This window comes from Prinia subflava, chromosome 3, assembly GCF_021018805.1.
Source record: "Prinia subflava isolate CZ2003 ecotype Zambia chromosome 3, Cam_Psub_1.2, whole genome shotgun sequence".
NCBI classification, from domain to species: domain Eukaryota; kingdom Metazoa; phylum Chordata; class Aves; order Passeriformes; family Cisticolidae; genus Prinia; species Prinia subflava.
Genome location: NC_086249.1, coordinates 19958445 through 19982065, shown reverse-complemented (window position 1 = coordinate 19982065; position 23621 = coordinate 19958445). Strand labels below are relative to the sequence as shown.

Sequence of the window (23621 nt, the reverse complement as noted above, 5' to 3'; positions counted from 1 at the left end):
AGAAAGTTTGACCACAATCTCATTGTATGTTTCTTAATTATGCTAGTGAAAAAGGTTTTCCCATTACATGATGTGTTTAGATGCTTTTTAATCAAGAAATACTAAAAAAAAAAAAATACAATAAAATGAAGGCACTTTGAAATATGAAGTTAATCCTAAATCACACTAAAACAATTCTCTGCAGCAATTATCATGTTTTAAAACTTAGCCTTCTACCAGCTGGATGCTCTTCTGTCCCCTGGTTGTTCATGATCATCTATATAAAGAAGGTATCTGAATAAAGCAGTAAAAGCATCCTTCTCTTTTCACAGAGCTGTACACATTGTCTACAAGAGGCACCTACACTGCTGCAGGGCTGTTAGTGTACCCAGCACATTTTGCTTTCAAGCTCAGTCTCCCCTAAATGTGGCATCGCAGTCCTTCAAGTCCTTCAGGAGTTTGACCTGTGGAAGTGAGATTGTGCACAAATACAAGAGAACACACCCTCTACCAACCATTAAATGCAGCACAAGTGAAAAAAAAGAAAGGTATTCAAACAATTCTGATCAACAGGGCCAGAGTTGTTCAAAACAGGGATTTCTTTGGCTAAAGACTAAACAGAACGACTTGTTTACATTATTTTGGGCAGGGTGGAAAGTCTATGGTAGAGCTGACAGCAAGTTTTCTGGGAGAAATGTAATGCACAGAGCTCTCCTGTGCCTCTGGAGACCCTCAGTGGTCAGCTGTGGATCAGATCAGGAAGGATTTAAACAAGCTGGTTCCTTTGGGCTGCTGAAATGTACGTGCTATAGGTCATGAACTCTCCTCAACTGAGCACCCCTCGGGTCTTCCCATGGTCATGTCCTGTCTTACTTCCAGCTGTGGCTATTTCAAAACATTCTCCCCTCAGCCACTATCCCGTCCTTTGTGGCCATTCCATGTTTCTTCTCAAAAACTGACCAAGGCCCTCAGGACTTTTTGCATGAGTCTCTTGGCAATGCCAGAGGGAGGGCTTTGGTGTGTGGTGAGCACTGAGCTGTGTGGGCTGCGCTGGAGCAGGATCTGCAAAATTAACTGAGATACCTGGGAATCTTTTGAGTGGGAAAACCTGAGCTGTCTCTGAAGCTCAGACTTCAGCTAGACCCAGTTTTCATTCACAGAGCCTTTCATCAGTGCCCTCTTTGCTCTTTGTATCTGTTAAATGAGACTGTATTTGTGAATGTCCAAGCAGTTGTTGTAAGCATGAACACAAGGCAGAAGTTCCCCTATAAGCCACCAATGCCCCCAGCTGCCCCTGGCCCCACACCTCTCATGACATCAAAAGTGCAAAGAGTGTGAGATCAGGCATGTGGTGACAACATCACAGCCATCATTATTTGTTTTGAGAATGGTTTAGTGATGCACTTGCACTTGCTGTAGCTGCTCACTGATGTGGCAACAGCTGAGTCTTTTTCTTCAGGCTAACAGAGTTCAAGTCAAGCACCACTGACTCAAACTGTCTGCCTGCATCTTTTTAGGGATTTGTCTCCAAAGCTAATGTCTGTCCCAAATGTTGTTTAATAGTTTCCACTTCCACTGCAGAGCAGTCTCAATTTCTGATAGGGTTTTGCAGAGTTCATAGGCTCCACAGAAGGGAGTCTTTACCTATACTTGAATACCACACCTCGTTACAGAAGGTATTTGCCACCTACAGTGATGATTGGAAAGGCTGATTTGTGCTTTTTCTGCAAAAGGGTTGTGGATCAAAGAGGTACGCCCTCTTTAGTCAACATGGCCCATGTCTTGGGATTCAAGTCTGGCAAAGTTTGGAAAGTCCATGAAAAATATTTCACATACACATGTGAAACTGTATCACTGATTGTTTTCCAGTGAAGTCAAGTTCAGTATTCTTCTAGAAATTGTAAAATGATTGCTTTCCCTTTCCCCTGCCATGACTTTATGAAAGTAACTTAACTTTGCCATGTGTTACGTAAAAGAGAATAAAAAGATCCAAAAGAGTCCTGGAAATTTAAGCAAAACCAAAAACCACCAGGGAGATAAAAAGCAAAGCTCCTAAATATAGACAGTCCAAGACAGTCCAAAGAACAGAACAGGATAGGAAAACACATAAACTCATGAGGGTAGAAAGCATTTGCTGTTGGCAACATTCGACAGCATGGCACTGCCCTGAACTGGGAGGCTGAGTAATGCCAACCACTTCAGGGGTTGCAAGTTCTACATACACTGACAGACAGCTCTAGTGGAAGGATGGACAGCTTCTTCATCCACCCCATAAGTCAGAGTTTATCAAACAGAATCCTTTCTCATTCATCAATGAGACAATTAAGAGCAGAGTTCCAAAGGTGGAACAAAAGCACACAGACTTACTGTGGAAAAAGAGAAGGCAAAAGGTGCAAGAGCTGAGCTAGAAAAGGGTACTGCAAACAAAGGCCACGGAGTGCAGGAACCAGGAATGACTCCTGCAGCTTGGGAAGGGAATAAGTGGTAGCTTTGAAGGACTCCTAAGGCACCTAACACAGCCTGAGAACCTCCAGGTAGGTTTTGCTCAGTAATGGGTACAAAGCAAACAAGGACTTTATGGAACATTCCTGTCTGCCACATTTGAAGTATAAAGTTCCTGGTGCAGAATGCTTTGATACTGCTGCCTTGATACTACTGATTTGAGAAAGGGAATAAACCTACCTCTTCTAAGAGCAAAATTCAAGTCCTGTCATTTTCCCTGAGTTTCCTTTGCCTTTACTGAGACAAAGTGAGAAAAAAACTCACTTGCATGCATACTCTTGCTGTGAATCAGAGAAGGACAGGAGTAATGTTAGTGATTCATAAATTTATTAAACAGTAAGTGCAAAGGAGGTTTTCCATTTCTACTTCCTCTAGGTTTTGGATAAACAAGTGGCTTGCTTTCTAGATAATCAGAAGCTCCTTTTCTACTTGCAGCTTGGAAATACGTGTGTTATATAAAAACACTCTCTTCCTATTTTGTGTGCCATAAATAGTGGAGTTTTCCATACAGGGAAATTATGGGAGCTTGACAATACAAAAGAGGTTACTTAGAAGGTTTCTTGGACAAATCTTGGAACAGAATAAGACAAGAATCCCAGATGCACAGTCCAGTGGTCCCTGCAAGAATAGCTCCTATCTTATCTGCCTACTTTGACAGCCAAGATTTTTCTTCCTCAGGCATCCTATTGTGTGCTCTGATAACTAAGCAGAACAGGAGTGGCATTTCTCTCCCTAAAAGGCCTCTCCTCCTTCCTGTCTCATTTCTCCACCTGCAGCTACTCTTCTGATAGGCGCTTCTCCTTGAGCAGAGTGCTTTCTATCAGATCAGGTTTTGCTGGATGCCCCTGAGAGCAGCGTAACCCCTGCCCTGTGCTGATGGATTGAATAAAGCCACTAATCGTTAAGTGAAAGTCACACCAGACTTTGTATGGAGTGAGAAAGCAGGGGGCACAGTCTTCAGCTTCTAGGGCTTGGCAGATTTCACAACAAAACAGCTGTCTGTGAGACATGGGTGCTGATGGAATACATTAATTACTGTCGTCAAGGTTTTAGACACACTTGTGTGTTGCTGGTAATACCAGCATGCAGGATTATCAGAGGAATCACTTGTGAAAAAGAAAAAAAAAGTGGAGAAGGGAAGAAAGGAACTCGGAAAGAAGGTTGTCTGGCTCAGGCCCACACTGCATTTGCATGGGCAAGACAGACGTGTCCACTGGCCAGTGCATTCCATGGTTTCCACAACAGATGCACAGAATTTCTCTGAACGCTGTGATGCAACTCAGCCCTGTTACAACCTGCAATAGGTTTCACAAACCAGGCCATGGCTTTTTGAGGGACAAATTCTGGACCATTTTAGCCAAGCTCAGTTGCAGTTTGTTCCATAGTGACAGCAGGCTCTGGGCTTCCTCCTGCAGTGTGGTATAACTTTGTGTTTCCATCTCATTTCTACTGTGGTCCTGAAACAATAGAGGAATTTTTTTTTTTTACTTTCAGTCTACACAGAAGCAAGTGGAGAAAGGGCTACATTTGCAAAGCCATTGAATCAGCCAGTGGAAGAACTGGGATGAAATGTCACAGGTTGCTAGACAGGATGCCTTATCTTTGAGTTCAGAGGTGGGTGATGAGTCTCACAGTTTTCCAGCACAGAGACAGGCACTTGGTGAGGCTGAAAGGATCTCTCAGCTTTGTAGTTCAGGGCAGGGGTGCCTCTGCTGCCCTGTGGACTTGTTCATTACTAAGCTGAACTGCCTCTTTTTAAGCCCCACCTGCCACTTCACGTGCAGTGGGGTAGAGGTCAGGCCACAAAACTCCAACTAGTCATTAACAGAAAAAGTAATTGACCTTTTTTTGCTTCCATTAACTTTGCTGATCTTCAGCCCTGAAATGTTTATTTTGCAAAAGATTCCATCACTGCTACTGCACTGAGGAGACAGAATAATGCCCTTAATATTGTTTGTTTTGGTTGGAGGAAAAACACTCCAAACCTCTAACAAATATTCTCTTGTTAGCAATTGGAAACATATAAGTAGGACAGACTGTTCTGTTATTTTAACGAGATTTCAGTTTCCCCCCACCTCTTGCTGTTGCTCTCTTTCCCATTTTTAATGAGATACCAATTTCCTCCCTTCTCATTTGCAGATGCCTTTCCAATAAAACAGGCAGCTTTGATTTTCATCGTAGTGTGCATTCTTAGCCTTAATTCATTCATATGCATAAGTTGTCCACCAGCTCTCCATGTGCTAAACAGCTGTTAATCGCTGAAAAATTAACAAGGTGTTTAACACCAAAAAAAAAAAAAAAAAAAAAAAAAAAAAAAAAAAAAAAAAAAAAAGCAAAAAAAAAGCTACAAATTCTTTTCTTGTCTGGTGGAAAGACTTGAAGACTTGTATTTTTGTCACCTGCCAAAGCTCAGCTAATTCTAGGCACGGAGGGCAACACAGGACGTCTTTTTTGCAAATCCACCCAATCTCTCTTCTGCTACACTGCTTCTACTCTGTATGTACTCTTCTATCTTTCCCCAAACCTCTAAGCCAGTCTTCTTTCCTGTAAGCTCTAAAGAAATCCTACACTTTCCTTTTGTAAAACTGACTGTAAGCCAGTATATTTTAATTGCAGAAATGCTGTCAGCTTGTGGGCAGCCCAGGAGACCCTGGAAGATTTGTAGGTGTTGAAAGCATGAAGAGAGGGACCTTTCTCAGTGTAGCAGATTCAGTACAGCAAATTCTTCCCCTGAGGTTTGGGGAGATGCAGCCTTGGCAAGTTTGGTCAATAAACTATTTATTTATGAAAATTTATTTGTATTTCACTTAAATAGCTCTTTAAGACCTGCAGAAATCCTGAAACAGCCTGGAGTAGACATCACCTTGCAGCAAAGAATCTGAGCTTTGTTTTAGTCAGCCCAGCTACCAGATGAGATTTTCTGTGGGTCTTATATGTCATTTCTGTTTTCTGATATGTACCATCATGGAATGCTAACTCATTAATTCTTATCTCTGTAGAACTGAGGTGGCTCCATGTTTCGATTTTGCCTCATGTCCAAGGGTGCAGGTGCTGCAGTCAGTAGCTGGCAGTGTGCTGTGCACAGCTCCTGATACCACCTGATTCTGGAAGTGTTGCAATACAGAAAATGGTCCTGTTGACCCATACTGGAACATTTTCCCTCTCTTGCTCAGTTAGAAAAGGAAAAGTGGCTTGCGCTCATTGTTTCATCTCCGTTTTAGTCAGATATCATGCTACTGTAGTATCAGAAAACCTTTTGCTCTCTTTGCAAGTTATCTTTTGTACTAGACCTTTCTTGGCTGGTATGTCATAGTCAAACCAGAGTCACTGGATAGGAGTGCCAAAGGGCAGCAGGGCCATATAATGAAATCTAACAAAACTGTCTGTAAGAGATGGAGGAGCTCAGAACGGCCTCATTGCTTTCTGGTCTGAATTTTGTGATTTTGCATCAATGTCCCCCTGACTTTATCTTAAAATGGAGGTTGAATCAGCCTAGGAGGTGAGCTACAAGCAATCTCTATACTTTGACCCGTTCCCTTTGTGAACAGTGGATTTATTATGCAATCCCCTTATGTAGAGATGATTGTCCTGTTACTTTAGTTAAACGTTGCATCCAGCCTCTCACTTGTGTCCATCCTGTCCTGTGGAAGATAGGGTGCTAATGGTTGGACAGGATGGGTGAGGAGGTGACTCTGCCACTGCATGGCCATTAATGCACAGCGTGATCCAGGCCACCCCAGGCTGCAGGTGGTGCCTCAGGGAGTCATCTGGGGTGAGTGAATCCACACCTCTCTCGATTGGTGTAGCTTAGTTCTTTACTACAGGAGGGTAATCTATACCAAGACAAGCATGAAGTCTGACTGTATCAACAGCTGAGGCAATAATTCAAAGGTAAAAATTAAGTCAAGCCTCAGTTTATACTGGTACAGAAATGTATATCCAACAAGGCTGAATGTGTAAACCACAGTGAAAGATTATTATTATTTCCATTGTCAAAGTTTCTGGGGGCCTTAGGATAAATTCCTTTCTGTTCTGTATGTGAAAAGGCTTTTGGGAGGAATCCTTAAAAGCCAGGATCCTTTTTACTCAAAGTTTGTGTTAATCTGAAAAAGGTATATGCAAGTTTCTATAAAAACATTTTAACTTAGTAACAACGGTATTCTGGGGAAAAGGGTTCTCCTCTCCTCCTGTCTGAACTGGTACATAAATTCATCAGACCCTTGCCTTCCAGCTCCCTCTCTTCATGAAAATGAACTCTGCATCTAATTGTTCTTCTTAAGACAGATAACTTGGATCTTCTGAATGAAAAGTGTCACAAAGGTAGAATAGAAAAATTGGTAATGATTAGTCATTCAAAATTAATTTTCTATCTTTTGGCCATTTTGATGGAAAGACAGGAGGCTGGAAAGACAGCGGGCATGAAAACTGATCTCTTAAGATACGGGGAGAAGATCCCTGCCAGTCACAAGAGACATTTGCTGGGTAGTTCTGAGTTATCTGGAGATCTCTGTTTCTCTGATGACTGCAACCATAGTCAGACAGCTTAAAATTCACAATTGACATAACCTAAATAAACACTAACGTGTTACTCAAGCAAAGTTGAAAATAGAGAATTCTTTAATGGCAAAAGTTTTAGCAAGTGTTGGTGACTCAGCGTTCAGGTCACTAAAACTCAGAATTAAAATAGTAACCATAAGAATAATGATCTGTCGTAGAGCTTTACCCAGGGACATCATAAATTCTTCGCCACTTGAAGTCTCTTAATGGGGACTCATTGTCTTTTTAAAAGTTATGCTTTGATTCTGCCAAAAATTAATGGCTGAGATGGAGGAATTGCTTGACTTTTTTTCCCATGTTATACAGAAGTCAAACTAAATCATCACAGAGTTCTCTTCTAGACTCTATAAATCTGTGTGAGCAACCCAGATGTAATTCCAGCATCAAACACCAAAGAGGGTAAAGTATTACAGTTTGACTAATGAGATAAGAATGAAGAAACCTAAACATAGGTGGTCTACTAAGGGAAAAAAAATATCATCAGTGACATTTATTAGCTGTGGAATTCCATCTACAAGAGATGGTGAAAGCCAGTTCTTGAGTCATTTGAAACAGTGATGCATTTAAAAGTAGTACTGAATATACTGAATATATAAAAAGAGTTGCAGAATATAGCCAAAGGAGTGTGCCTTCTATAACAGTCTAGCAGATTATTGAAACAATGGACTTTCCTACTTCTACTCCCGTGATTATTCCACAGTGTGGAAAATTTGGAGAGTATTAATGAAGTGCTAGCTTGGGGGAAAATTACTGCTGGTGACTGAACATCCATGGACAAGTTCACCTTATGCCTGTAGTGAACCTTGGCCAGCAGCACAGAAGTTAATATCACCACTGGTTTATTTTCCATCCTCATTTCTTTTGCCACAGTAGATCAGTGAATGCTGCTGGTTATTTGACTGCTGTGGAAAGACAGAGAAACCAATCTCTCAGTCCCTCAGCAGGTCAGTACCGGAGACTGGCAGGCATAACCTTTGTAACTGAGGGGCTCACCACGTCTAACCCTTGCTTGGTATCTAGAAATCAACTGGCTGAATTGCAGCCATCCCTCAAGGCAATGCTAAAAGGGATTCAGATGGTAAAATTCAAGCAACTTCTGCACTTTACAATGTATTTTTCAGGAGATGATAATTTCTAGGTTTGAGAACTCTGTAAGCATGGATAGTACATTGATGTGGAGAGAGGGGAACAGCAGGGTAGGATAAGAGCATAATTTGCAATGGTTGGCTAAAATTGTACCTTACATCTCATATTTTGGAGGCTTTTTGGGCACACCAAAATTACTGAAAGGAAGAGAAATATAATTTCTGCAAAGGTGGATTCAAGCCTACTTTTTTTCAAAGAGTGATCCTCAACTGGTTGTGTTACTTTAAGTTGTTCTGTGCTAGTATTGGAAAGGTCCAGGCTTTTCATTAACACTTAATTAAGCCACAGTGGCCCTTCCTTCCCACCAGGGGCTTCCCTCATTTGCAGATTTAGTTAAAGGGGTTCTGTCAAGTTGTCTAGGCTTATAATGTGACTGATCTTTACAGCTGCATAGTCCAGCAGGAAATGCCCAGAACACACCCTAGGGCTCTGTCTCTCTCTCTAAACTAAAGCCCATCCTTCAAAATGCAGAGAATTTTATCAAGTAGCATTTTATAGCCCTGGGTGTGATGTCAGGATGTGATGGATGCACACAGGCTGCACCCTTGTGCTCTGGGTGCACACACTAGCCAGTATTTACACAGGTATGACAGACAGGCCGAGCCTATGCTTGCCTTTCTCATAAAGTACAGAGAAATACTGAGACTTGATTGGGACGGTCTGAAAAGTAATCCTGCAAATGTGTGCAGGAGACACAATAGAGATAATTTTATTACTAAATGGGTTTTTCAGGCATGTAGCCACATGCAAGCTTGGTTCAGGCTGGGCTGAGAGGGGCAGAGGTTCAGGAGCTGGGTCACTTGAGTGGGTTATTCACTGAGTGTGCTGACCACAGTTGGAGCTGCAGGCAGGGAGCACATCTCTCCCCTTCTACTGCTGGTTAATGCTGGCAGGAGAAGTGGCCACATGGCTATCTCTTGCAGAAGTTCATTCTTCGTATGCCTCTGTATGCTCAATTGCTTAAAAATACTAAAAGATAAAAATTCTAAGGAGTTATGTATACAGAATTTAAGAAATCATGGGATTAAAGTTGTCTGCCCAAGCTTAGCTCAACCTTTTTTTTTTTGGAAGTGTGTGGCAATGTTAACTTCGTTAACTTAATTTTGAATTTGCATTTTTGCTTCATTCAGTGCACAAAAAAAGGGTGCTTAGGGACTGGATCAGATTATTAAGGAGGTACAGCTGCTTGGGCCTCCCTTCTTATAGATGGTGGAAGGTGGACAACAGATTTCACAGTCTTCCAGGTCAGGCGGTGGAATGTTGTTGAAAAGAGGAAAGCAGGTGTGGGTAGGCAAGGAAGAACCTCACTAGTAAGACCAGGAGTTTACCTCAAGGTTTGGGCAAGGATTGACAATTTTACTGTTATCTGAGTTTCTGATAGGTGGTTTGTGCTTCCTCCATTGTGTTAATAGAAGTTTTTCTCTTGCTTATTATGTGCATCACAACTAGCCCAAATATTTTTTTTTCAACCAATAGCCAGTATTATCCCTAAATCTGAGCGACCCCTTACAATATTAAAGCATGAGCTGTTTTAAATCTTGAGCTGTTTCAAATCATGTGCAATTTAGAGTTCATAGTTCATCAGGGCACTCTCTGCCAACACTTTCCACATGACAGAACGGGTGACTGACTGCTGGTGGTTCTCTGAGCACATTGTGGGAAAGGGGGCTTCCTGGGAAGGCAGGAGTTCATGGACACACGCTGCCTTTGGTAACAGCAGGCTAACAATGTCATTCTCCTGTGGTGGTGAAGATAATCACATCCACTGGAATCCACCACACAAGAGGCGCCATGCAGTCAAATATGTGAGAGGCACTACAGGCTGCCAACAGCACATCCTCCTGCTACTGTGTCACATCTCCCTGCCATTTTTTAGGCTACCTTCTTGTCACCCCCCATGACCTAAGGGTTTGTTTAATTTGTGTCTTTTGCATTGATCTGTGAGGCCTGATAATTTCTCTAAGAATCACTCATGCATCACAGAGGCTCAAACTCAAGTTTGCTACAAATCCATCTGATGTCATCAGTTATCCTAACCCCGAGCAATGTGGGAGCATAGTATGTTGTTTTCCTGGCAACATGTCAGCAGATTAGCTCAGAATGACCAGAAAAAATATTTAATAACATAACAGTGGTCAATGTGCAGTTGTGGACATTCCTCTTTTAGTCTACAAATCAAACAAATGACTTATCAGCCATCCTAGACTTAGGTTTTTGTTTTGTTTTACATATGGGTAGCATGCACATATAGAAAAGCTTCTAAGAAGCTTAGCATTGCTCTGATGATTTCTATGAAGTAATGGCTGTAGGACATCTGTGCTATCATATGACAATGTGACAAGCTTGAAAGAATTTTCCCCCACAATGAAAGAGCATACTTTGTACAGCTTATTTCATATAAAGTTTGTGAATGCTATTTCAAGAGAGAGAAGTTACCTTGCTACAGGCAATACAGTGAGTCTCAGAAAAGAAATAAAACAATCCCCTGCACCCTCTCTTACTTTAGAGGTGTTGCAGTGATAGGATATTGTCACAGAGGGACAATATTCTCATAGAGTAGCAGCAGTTTGAGACACACTCCAGTAAGTATTCTTCCCTCAGTTGTAAGAAATCTTGGCCCATGCAGTTCCTGAAAAGTGTAGGTGTTTCACTGTAAATGTTAACATTTTGCTGTAAGTGGGAACATCTCATGTTCACAACTGGTTTCTGTGTGGGGCTTTGTCTTAACTGACATGTACCAGAAACCTTCATGAAGATCAATACCAGTTAGAGCTGAGAGACCTAGTCATGTCTTGTGATTTTTGTCAGATGGGATATTAGAAACTCAGAAGGTCATACAAAGCAGAACTAATCCTTAACATCAGGACTCCTGGGCTCACAGAATGGAATTGGATGAAGGCCATCCATGCAATTAGTAACCTCATACTGGCGTGTGCCTTCTCCTCTTTCCTACCCCAAAGTGCCCTCCTCACCCTCAGAGGGTGACCTGGCACAGCTGTTTACAACTCTGGCAAGGACAGAGTTTTCTAAAACTGTTTCCTTTAGTGCCAATTGCAGATGGGGGTCGGGGGGGGGAAATTCTTTTCAGTATGAAAACAATATCCAAGTGATTCAATATTTTGGACTTGAATGTAATTTCATCCTCTGGGCCAAATGGCTTACCACATCATCAGCACGTTTGTTCTCTGTACAAATGGTATTTTGAGATGGAAGCATATCTAAGGAGCTGTTATCTATTAGAGGGTGAATCCCTTTTTTTCCTGGCTTGTTCAACAGCCTACTTTTAGGGGATTTAAATTCCTCTCATCCTTATGTTCCTGTCACCGTTTGGAAAAAATACGTAGGAAATTATGAGTGACAGGTAAAAGTTAGCAAAGGAGAGCTCTCAAGGCCAGTGGCATCCTTGGCACTGGCTATTGATTACTACAGAGTCCTGCATGAATGCTGGGACAACCTGATAGTTTTGGTTCATGGACATTAAAATGAAATAATCAATGATGTAACTATTGGAGCACAATTCTCCCATGACTTCACCCTCTTCATTGACTCCTGACTTCAACAAATTAGTACCATCTAATGATTCACTGGAAGTTCACTTGCAGACTGACATGACATCTGTATTTTCACTCCAGGTTTACGAGAATTTGTTCTTTTAAACAGAATTATTCTGCTTTGCCTGGATGTGCACATGTACTTTCCTGGCTGATCGCAGTGGTGCTTTTTGAACTGAGACTGTAAGTCAGACACAGTGAGTCTATCTCAGTATATACCTCTTCCAAACAATTGTTCTTTAACAATCAGGATGATTCCTAAAACAGTTTTTTTCCTGAATTAGTCTAATTAACTGTCATGATTTTAACTAAAAAGAAATCAGTCAGATTTGCCTATAAAAGTCTCAATCAAACTTCCTAATTACAGAAACACATCACTTAAGGGAATGATTGCCGATTTTAATAAGTGCAAAGAAGATTTATATATGTGCTGCTTTTTTTTTTTTTAATATTTGACTGGACAGACTGCCTTGTATGAACATGACTGTTATAAATAAGCACCTTGTAGCCTTCCTGGAGAGAGCTACCAAGAGTCTGTAAAAGGATTTTTTTTAGTCTTGAGGCAAAAAGAGATGAGACATCCTGTAGTGAAAAATTTCTTCTTGGTTACTGTTTTATTTTCTCATCTTTATTCTGGAAAATCAACTGTTTCATGGTATTATATGTTTTTGAGTTTCTTTATGTCAGTGCAAATATCATTTGACTGCAGCAGAGACTTTGCAATGTGTAATCACATAAAACTTCACATTTGTTTCTGCCTGTTTCTTGAGTTCGTATTGCATGTGTGACTGCATTCAACCATTTCTCTATATATTTCTTATTTTTAAAAAGGTTTATTCACACTTTTGACAAAACAATCTCCTGTATTTATTCTAAGCTGTACATCCACACATCTCTAAAGCAGAATCAATCATTTTTAAATAGGAACAATTTTCAAAAATCCATGAATTGCAATGTAAGAATGTCTAAGCTCAATATATGTTTTTATAATCTTCATGTTATTATTAACTCCATTCACTTTTAGGATTATTTGTAACATCCTCTCTCTCTTTTTTGTAAGATTACTGACCAACACCTAATGTTAAATCAAGTTTAGATTAAGATATTTTCTTCTTGTAAACATTTTAAGAAACATCACAGCCTGAATCCTCTGAGTGACAAAGTTTGTGATTTGAAAATTAGTACAGACACTCTGATCATTCAAGGAGCCTAAAGACAAGGAGTCAAGAAGGAAGCATTTCAAATGATTTTGTTCTGAGGTGGTGATAAAACCCCTGTGTAGTTTACTCCAAAGGTTACTTCTTAGATCCTATGCTTGATTTTGGTGTTAATTCACAAAATAATGTTGGAGTATCGAAAAAGGTATGAAAAAGAGAAAGAAAGAATTCTGGAAAACGTGCCTTAAAATGAGAGATTAAAAGAGCTTACATTTTTAGCCCATAAAAGGGAACATTTATGGGTAAATAAATCATCATCAGTAGAAGTCTACAAAAGGCAGAGATGTATGTCATTTTGAGACCCTTTAATCTAGCTGATGGTGGCATCTGGAAACTGAGGTTAGAAAAATGCAAATTTGAGTAAAACATAAAGCTTCTCAACCTTTAGTATAATTAATTAGCTTATCAATCAAGCTTTCAAAAAAGCTAAATTTGTAATAGATTGGAGACTTCAAATTAAGAAAGAATGTCTATTTTAAAGTTGCTTTCCAAACCAGTCCCAGGCTGCTGGGCATTTCCTTCATGAAAGCCTTCTCTAGGTCATGGAAATGAGAATTTTTCACCCATTTCATTAGAGGATATTACATAAGTAAGGAAACAAATCTTTGAGTGAGAATGTGATTTGTATTACATCAGATTCGGCGGTAACAGTCCTCCGGTGTTAACATCTATGAAGTATCACAATAAAAAAATTGACAGATACATATTTAATTTTGCCCAAGTTTAAGTTTTTCCAGTTCCACTTACGTAACTGTTCAGATGTAACCCTTTTCATAAGCCATATTTTGGAAGAAAGCACCAAACATTTTGTGGAGCAGGGAATAAAATGTTCCCACTTTTGAATTATTGTTGCGAATTTTCATAATATCTAAAATACTCACCTGATTCTGCAATATGATGTGAGGGAAATAACTGCTGTGGTTTCCAACGCTACAGTGAAATTCTGTTTTGGCTGATCCACTGAACCATCTTCGACAGAAGTTTGTCATCGTGGCAGTGCATCACATCCAGATGCCATGTGCTGTGTGTGGGTCTGGTCTATTGGTGTTTAATCTTCAACTCCCCACCAAAGCAGTGCAAAATGATTTCTGTATTTACTGATAATCCTATAGGCTTCCTTCCTGCTGAGTTGCCTTGGCTAATGACATAGGGAAAGGCAAAATGGGAAGGCATAGGGAAGCAAGAATGTTGGACTCAAAGACTGGTTCTTCCATTGTTTATTGCATAAGCAACTACTAGAGCTGTCCCCTGTGTGGCTTTGGGTCCTTCAATGGCCATGTCACTTGTTCAACTCGCTTCTGATTCACAAAAGCTGAGAATGTATTCTCTATTTCCTTGTCCTGCTCTCATGGTCATACACTATTGTGTAGACAGCATCTGAGTCTCTTCATGGGCTTCTTAAAATACAGAAAACATCACTGTAACACAGCTTAAATGCAGTATTTAAAAAAAAGGAAAATCTTGTGTTCCCCCAATTCTAGTTTATGTATAGTTCAGTCTATGGTGTTTATAAAGTAACTGAAGATGTCTTGTCATAGAGGTTTTATTTTAAACCTTAGGAATATCATGCATACAAGTTCTTGTTTTTCCTGCTTCCTAAAATTCCTTGCTGGAAATACCCAGAGACTCTGATTCGATATGAAGATGTGTTGAATTTTATTCTTTGAGCTGATAAAAAGAGCACTTCAACAAGGTGGCTGCAGCCAAAATCAAATAAAAAATAATGTTTCATAGCCTAAGTAGAAACTACTTGTCCTTTCACCCTTTATGCCCAAGTGTTTTAAGTGCTGCCTTGGCTTGGCAGCTGTCTTATGTCAAGCCCCACAGCCCCTTCGTGGGACATGAGGGTCTACTGTCATCTCTTCCGCTGTGCCCCGCTGGCTGAAGGACAAATAATTGACCCGTTGCCCCTAGCTGGAAAGGCCCCTGAACAATGGACTTACAGCTCCTCATTCTAGCACCAAGCTGTGACACTGGGAGAGTTACAAGACACCTGTGTTGGACGAGCACTCCTGCTGTCCCTAAAGCCCTGTGCAAGCTGGGGGAGATCTGCTGCTACCACTGGTTTTAAGCAGCATGTCAATTCGACTTGTTCCAAGCAGGGTTCAATGACATGGTGCATAAACTGGCAGTAGCAGCTGGTGACACAGCTATCCCAGGTCTCCACCTCAGCAGTGGAGCAGGACAGATGTTTGCAAGCAGTAGTCCAGCCCAGTGTTCAGGGCACCATTTCTCTCCTGGTTTCCCTACTGTCACTCTGTCATCAGAAAAAGACACAAAGCGAAGATACATAGTGCTGAAAATAAGCGACTGGTCCAGTTTTTATGGGGTGTGAGGAAACCCCACTTCAAGCCCGCACCCAGGAACATGGAAGCTGAAGATTTCTGTCCATACAGAAGCTGTTGTCACTCTCTTTTTGTATCTTGTTCATAGCTTGTAATCACAGTTTGCAGGATATAATTTGTTTTCATTTGAATCTTTGTTCCCGCCTAGGCAGGAAAGGTACTGTTGGAGAAGCTTGTATGCCTTTCTCAATTCAGCACAAGGTGAACATCCTTCCCTATTGCTCTCACTAAGTGTTAATCCTTCCTCCTGCTCTGTGCTGACTGATCTGTCAGCTGCTCCTGCTGTGCTGGTGGGCACCTCCAAATCGCTCCTGCTGTGCTTCAGGGTTTTTCTCAGAGGTGAAGGAGTGGCAGGCAGAGTCCTGATGCAACAGAGCCACAGCAACGGTGGTGCAGGAAAAATTAACAGAGGAGGCTCTCTTCTGTGAATTTTCCCTCTGCAGGAGTCCTCAAGGGTCAAACCTCACCACTTAAAACCCATTTCCTTTGCTCCTCACTACTACCTGCTTAGAGCTGCCACCCCCTTGATTAGCAGGACCAATGAATGAATGCAAAAAGGTCGAAAATGGGGTGGCAGGTCTCAATTTCTCACAGGAGGATGCTCTCTGTGGTGAAGGAGGAGGAAAAAAATCAGCTAAATTTTACCACAACAGGAAACTGCCTGATGGGGTCTAGGAAAAGGAAACCCAGGTAGGCACTTAAAAATCATTTACCTAGTGCTTCCTCATACTCTCATGGCAGCCTTAACCGTTCTGTTTTACCATGGGAACATGTTCAAAACCGTGATGCATCCCGTAAAAGCCCAAGTGTCCCTCTGGGATGCCCAGATCCAGGGCAGGCTGGATGCCTGTGGAGACCCATGATCCAAGGAGCCCTGACTGGTGTGGACTTTCATTGCATGGATATTTCCCAATTCAGCAAATCGAAAACAGCTTTGAATGGGCATTTCCTGGTACCTGCTTCCTCCCAGTTTTTTACCTCCTTGTCTTTCCTGCAAACCTGTGAATCCAAGTCAATCATGTTTCCCTGTGACACCTTTATTCATTCTGTTGCCAGAAATGTGCAGTGTGCCAAAGCTGTGCCTGTCCTCAGCAGAAACATTTAAACAGACTCCAGCCCTTTTCCCCATACTGCAGCATACCCAGTGCTTATGGAGCACACATTGCAGAAAAATATCCATTTTTTTGAGGGAACAAGAATACATAAGTGCTTCCTTCTTTGTCCTTCCTTTCGTCTAACTACCCTCCAGATGTTTCAGATTCTGTGGTTCACACATAGCCAAGTAATGCTCTTGTTTTTGCACAGCAGGAAAGAAAGGGATTTCGAAAATGGACATGTAACAGTTTCTTAGGTCTGCTGCTTATCAAATATTTCCTGGCAACCCTCTGTAATCCCTGATCCCTCTTTCAGATTTTCTCTCTGAAACAATTGAAGCCTTCTGTTTTACAATCAGCTCCCCTTCCATTTGATCAGCTTCAAAATGGCCTTTAGTGGAAATATTTCACTTGGTAAAACCAGCTCTGGTGTGGCACCCTGCAAAAAACATCTAACCCTACAATCAAGCATGTGATATCAATGAACTTCCTGCTTTGGTCACTATTAAACATCTTGTCCTCATCCAATTTCACATTTTTTTTCTGGTGGCATTTTTCATTGTGTTTGTTTATTTTTCTTTGTGAAAATGTCTTACAGGAAAGGCACTATAACTTTTTTTTGTGTTTTGTTTTTTTTTTTTTTTTTTTTTTTTTTTTTTTTTTTAATTTTTCAGATGACTACGGGGCCAGATTACCTACTAGCTATTTTTATTCCCTTTTGTTCACTTTTTTCCACTATAGCAGCTTTGTACTATTGCTGTCTAAAGCTGAGACCTTGATGACCTGTAAAATTTTGTGCTAGTAAGCTGTCAACTTTGCCTAGCTACCAATCTGATTTTACAGATTTTATTCCTTTTGAATCTTTCCAAATGTTTGGTGATGGAACCATACACATGTTTAGAGCTTTACAGTTTATGGGACATGGCTCAGAGTTTTGCTGTTTTGTTCCTCATCTTGCTTTCAGCCTGACAGCAAAGTATAAAGTGATTTTATGTGTGACACATGCCTGAAAAGTATTGTGTGTCCTTACAGTCTCAGGCAAGTTTGAGACTAGCAAAAATGATAGTTTTGGCAATACAGAATCATAGAGTGGTTTGAGTTGAAAGGAACCTTAAAGATCATCTAGTCCAGCCCCCAAAGATCATTTCTCTTCCAAGTCTCTTTCACTGCCTAGCAGCAACTCACAGACACGCTTGATTTTTATAATTTAAACCCCTCATTTTTCACCACTGAATGATATTGGGGGGTAAGTGTTTGTCCAGTTACCAAAACAGGATTTTATGTTTTCTCTGCTGGACATGAAATGCTGGTTTAGAATTCCATTCTCAGATAATTATTCTTGCAGAAGCCATGTATGTTTTAGGCTTTACTAAATCTCCATTGTCTGCCTTTATCCAGCAACTCCAATGTCCTCTTAAAGTATTGGACTGGCATTATCTACACTTCTGGTATGTGTTTTGATTCAGCATGATATCCTGCTAGGATACTGCAATATTTAGGTTTTATTCAGTCATGCCCACATAACACTCAAACAGTACTGTCATCTAGAATCAGAGTGCATTTTTTAGATAAATTGTCCTGCTACAGACCATATTGGGTGGCGAGGTTTTTTGTTTGTTTGTTTTGTTGTTGTTGATTTGGTTGTGTTTTGTTTTGTGTTTTGTTTTTTGTGGCACAATTATTTGGAATAAAATAAGACACAAAGAGGATAATCTGTTCACGTGGTATAACATTAGGTAATAGTGCCATAAAACCTATTTTGGCTGACATACAGAAAAAAATGTGGCAAAATTTCGCTCATGTTGTACTGACAAATGCAATGGGCTTTTTTCTTCTGCTCTTGTTTTGATTGTGTGTTTGAGTTTTATCTGTGCTTCCAGGGAAAAAGACCATCCATTCTTATGTTTCTGAACAAAATTTTGTCTGTATGACACCTAGGACTTTTTTTTTTCCCAGGATGAAATTTCTCCCAAGAGAACAGTTTAATCTGGGCCACTTTTTGCTCAGATATCACATCTCTGGGACATTTATTTTCTCTGGAATAGCTTACTGAGTAATTTCTGCAACTTTGAAAGAATTTTAGTGATTTTAACAGTGCTCCCATTTGATTTGATGGAGATAATCATTTTCACTGACAATTTCTGAAAGAAAACCTAACTATTTTGCTTTCTGGTATGCCATGTCTGCTGAAGTACCTCTGCTTACTCTCTGATTGCTACTGTTGTAATGTCTGGCAGTCCTTTTAGCTGCCTGAAGTCTATATAGCCATTAACAGTAGAAAAGTAGTTTGCATGGATTCCTGTGGGGTGAAAAAATAAAAACAACAGCACATAGCATATTTCTTCTTTACTGCAGTACTCAGAGTGATACTGTGTGTTTCCTTCGCTTTTTTGTTTTTGATTTCTGCATGAATTCCATGTTTGTACACTGACCACAGCTCTTCAACGTGTCTCTGGTACTTGTATTCTTCTTTGCTCACTGCATGGCGTATGTGACCAACTTGTTTCTGTTCCTGAGTTACGTGCTGCCAGCCCAATTACTCTTTTTCTTTCAGGCACTGTCTGCTGTGTGTGTACCTTAAATTTTTAGATGTTGTCATAACACAGTGACCTCTCCGGGAGATCCACGATTGCTCTTATCATTGCTGCTTCATTTCTGTGGAGACTTTTCCACTGTCCCTGAAGACTGATTTTTCAGCCAGCACATGGACATGCTGCATGACATGTGATTCCAGTTTTGTTTAATCTCACTAGATCTTAATTTTAATAACATATTAGTAATTTGTCTCACCTTGTTTGGTTGCTGCAATCCCCAGTTTGTTGTGTAGGTAAATACCTCAATAGTCTCAAGTCCTTTCTCTTAAATGCATGGTAATTGTTGTTATTGGACATTCAGCAGCTATAAAGGTTATAGTTAAACCAATTGCCTCCTTAACCATGTTTGGGCCACTTAATCTGCCCCAGAGAATTTGGGGATTTTCTCAAGTTCTCCTAACACCTCTGTCTGGGTGTAAAAACACATTATACACAAGGTCTGCTGCATCAAGCCCGTGTTGTCTCAGTTCTTTGCAAACTCCCTCCAGATGTTAGAGGAACCTCCTGCTTCATAAAACTAATCAGAATCCACAGTGCAGCGCGTTCCCCCTGCACAGGCTCCAACTGTTGCTTTTTGTGCCTGAGTGGCCAATTCCCTCCCTCTTCCCTGCCTCTGGTGTGCTGCCTGGCACAGGTAACAAATGCTTGGTCACTGACCCGTGCTGGTGTGAAGGCCCCTGGGTTCAATTAAATGGAGCAAAAGGCAGTAAATAAACCGCATGGGCTGGGGCATTAAATCACTCAGGGCGGGGAAGAATCAGATGCCGAGGAGGTTTGGGTTGGAGGTGGGCCACGTGCTCTTGCACCCACACTGCAACTTAACACCCCTGCTGCAACTTAATGACAATTGCAATCGAGCAGGGTGATGTCCCCTTTCTTCCTTCCACTCCCGCTCTTTTTACATTCACTGCGCCCTCCCCAATAAATTAAAGCCTTTCTCCCCCTGCCCCTGCTGCCCCCTCCCTCCTTTTCCTATTTTGTTTTACTGCCTTCATGCTGTTCTTCTTTATTTCCAGCATTTTATTTCAAGGAGTGGGTTTGAAGTGCTCTCAGCCCATCTGCTGGTTTGGTTTAGAACAAGGACTGGAATGAGACAAGGGCTTTTGGAAGTCATGAACTATTTATAGCATATTTGTTCTTTCACATTGGCACTAAACTTTGTTTATAGAATCACCTGCAGTAGAACCTGAGCCAGGGGACCACAGCTTACTTGATCTAAAATTGGCTTTATTTCTTGGGTTTCTTAACAGAGACCACATGTGTGTGTCCAGTGCAGGCTAAGGTGTGTTTGATGCTTACACACATGCCAAAAGCACAAACACAAAGTGCCCATGAGTGCCTGTGCATGTGTAAAGGGCTTGGAGCGTGTCTTCATGAAATATTCCTATGGATCACATGCGTATGTACCATAAGAACTGAGTTATATGTGTGTATTACCACTGTCTAAAAAATAAAGGGTCCCAAGAGAAAACTTGAATGAAAAAATTTTCATTACAATTTCTCCAGTCGGTTTTCATTTTCTCCAAACCATATTTTTGTCTTGGGTCGGCCTGTTAAAACACAATGCTCATTTTTGTTTTCATTCTGCGTTAAATATTTTTTTTTCCAAAACAAAACAACAATTTAAATTGAAACCGAAGTGTATCTGTCATTTTAAATTGTTATTTTGACGTAAAAGCGTTTCATTTATTTTCCTAGCCAAAAAATTGACATTTTAATTTGAACCCGAACAAAATTTTTCATTTACTTTCAAAGTATCGATTACAAATGAAAATATTTTTGCTGCTTCTACTCAGAAAGTCAGCCTGTTTTGTGCCTCTAAAATTGCAGGCGTGCGGGCTTGCAGGGTTTGTGTGTGCATAACTGTGGTGGTGTGACTATTGTGCAGGATGCCTGTTGAGTATTTGCAGGTGTTGCACATGCATACTTTTGCAGAATGTGCCCTCATCCGTGGAGTTTGTACATCTACATTTGCACAGGGGTGGTAAGATCTGCACACATACGTTGAATCCGTGCCAGTAATATCTACTTGTATTTATGTTTTTAGGTTTTCCTTGTGAATGTGCTTTTAATGTTCATGGGCTTGTTGCAGTGCTGCCAACAGTGTTAAAAATAACAGAGCAAGACTGAGTAAGTAACTCAAAAGTTTTGAGAAACTGATAGATTTTTGTTTCTTTTGACCACTTTCCCCTTTATTTTCTTAGTCTGTCGGATTCATGTTTTCAATCTGATCTTTACAGCTTTGATGACAGAAAAGCAACGTTTTCACTGTAAAAGTAGATTTCTGATTCTGCAGTGATCAGTTTAAGAAGAGGCATGAAGAAGATAAGCAGGACATGAATTAAATTTTGGGAGCTGGTAAAAAGGACTTCTGTTTCTGTTTGCCGAGTAAATAACTGGGTATGTGCTTGTAATAACAATTTCATATATTCATGCTTTGTGCTTGCATGCATCCATAGGTTAGCTAAATGTTTATGTGTTTTTGCCTCATGTTGGTGTGTATAATGTGTAATTTTAGCCATATTGAAGCTTAGTTTCTAGTCTATATCAGACGTTTAAGTACTTCATAGTGAGTAGAGAGAACCTCAAAGCAAGGAAGTCATCTGCTCCTAAGACTCATCTCTTCTAATAGTGGGGGTATTTTGGGCTTGTATTTGGGCTGGGCCATCTGATTTTTGGCTATGCTGACTGTGTGTCACGGTGTGTTTGTGTGTTTTGATTTGTATTTATGTTGTTTACATGGCAGTTCTATTTCTATGTACAAAATGCACGTAGACACTTTCTGCAGTGTCTGTGTCCAAACATATCTGTGTGAAAAGCAGCCAGCAGGAGTTTCTGCAGAGCGCCCTGTAAGTATGGAATTCTTCACTCATCCTTCAGCCTGGATCAGACAGTTCATCTATGCTCTGTTTACCTAAAATACTTCAGAGCAGCTTGGTACAGCGTGAGGCTCAATGCCAGTGTTATAACTTAGCCTGATAACCTTTTCCCAGAGCTAAGCTCCCAGAAAGTCCCCATTTCACAGAGTACCCCACAGGTTTCTTGCTGCCCTGTTCCTCCCTGGCCCTGAGGGCATGAGCCAAATGAGGAGAGGGAGCAGGGTTTCAAAGAGCATTGAGCATGTTCATTAGGCTACCAATGTTCAGTCCCTGCCAGGCAATTTATCACGATGGGGGAATGTAGAATCACAACAGCATTGATCCATGTGGAAGTGCTTTCATTTGGGAAGCGGTGATCTGAAATGTCTGCACTGAAGGATATGAAAATGCAATGTTCTGTCATTTTGTGTAAAAATGTCATCTTCTCTCTAACAAATGCTAACATTTCAGGTTTTAAGCTCGGATGAAATAAGAAGGTGAAATGTGAGAATTTTCTATTGGATAAATATTCTGAGTTCTGCTTAGTTTTGCATTTATAGGTAGTCTGTGTATTTGAATAGGTGTAAGAACATTCTATATTTAATGGGAGCGCTTGTCGTCAACAGAGTGAATGTTTCTGTGAACTGAATAAAAGGTATGAAAGTAGAATGCATCTAGTTACATACCTAAGCACTTTCTAGTTTGTAAATATTCATGTTAACGTTTTAGGGATCAGATCTTAAGGAGATGAGGACGGGTGTAGGTTCTCTTGGTTCAGCTGCCTCTTGATTCTTGCCAGGGTGGATTGTGGCCTGGAAAACATGCTTACTATGAGAGATTAGAGGGGATCTGTTTGTTTCACTTGTAAAAGAGCTTAAGAAACAATTCAATCATGTTCTATAATTACTTATGTGAAGAGGAGATATCTGATATTACGGGGCTCATCGGTCCAGCAGACGAAGGTATAACAAGATTTGACTGTCAAACCATTCAAATCTAATATAAGGTACAGCTTTTCAATAAGGTTTTTTTAAGTGGATGTATTTAGCTTTGGGATAGAGAAGGTAAATTCTACATTCCTCTGAACCTTCAAAATAAGACTGAATGATTCCCTAAAAGATGGGACTCTGAGTTGTTGAAAATGTTGTCAGAAACCAAATACCTAGGGGAAGATTCATGGTGGTTGCTGAGCCAGTGAGGACGGAAAGGATCAGGTCACAATTATCAGACATAAAACCCCAGTAAGAGCTAAATTAATCTTAATAGTTGGTTAACAATTATCTGATCAGGATCATCTACTGCATCAAAGGCAGGACTGATTATCTGTTGCATCACATGAAGAGCTGCCCCTTGCCCCCACACAGGGGCCATGTGCATCCATGCTATTTATTCTGGGCTGTGACGTGTGCTTGGCGTTTGCTGCCGGGAGCCTGGGGCATATTTTTTGGGGTGCTCCCATACACAGCGTGTCAGTGACAGGGAGTGGAGCAGAGATTTATGCAGTGCCTCCAGGAATCCCCAGCAGGGCCCCTCTGGTGAACTTTGGCTCCCCGGCTTGCTGCCAAGCATTAACTACAATACTCACACTTGTTTTTAACAACAGCATGCAGTTTGTATTTCACCAATTGCTATTTTGGTTTGGGAGTTATGGATGAAATGTCTCTGGGTTCTTGGCTGGTATAAGCAGAGCAGGAGATTTACTCTTATTGTGTAATGTCACCTTTCAGTCAGTGCTTGGGATGAAAATTATGGAGTGTCATTTGCACTCTTTATTAAAT

The 23621-nt window shown here is 40.8% G+C and overlaps 1 long non-coding RNA gene across 1 annotated transcript in view; it reads left to right on the top strand.

Moving 5' to 3' along the window:
- The first annotated feature begins 3628 nt into the window (after positions 1–3628).
- The window catches only part of LOC134548981 (uncharacterized), a 40184-nt gene continuing 20191 nt past the window's right edge, over positions 3629–23621 (top strand). Inside the window, exons 1-2 of the long non-coding RNA XR_010079964.1 lie at positions 3629–4095; positions 21033–21115. This is a non-coding gene — a long non-coding RNA (uncharacterized LOC134548981). The remainder of the gene's footprint in view (positions 4096–21032; positions 21116–23621) is intronic.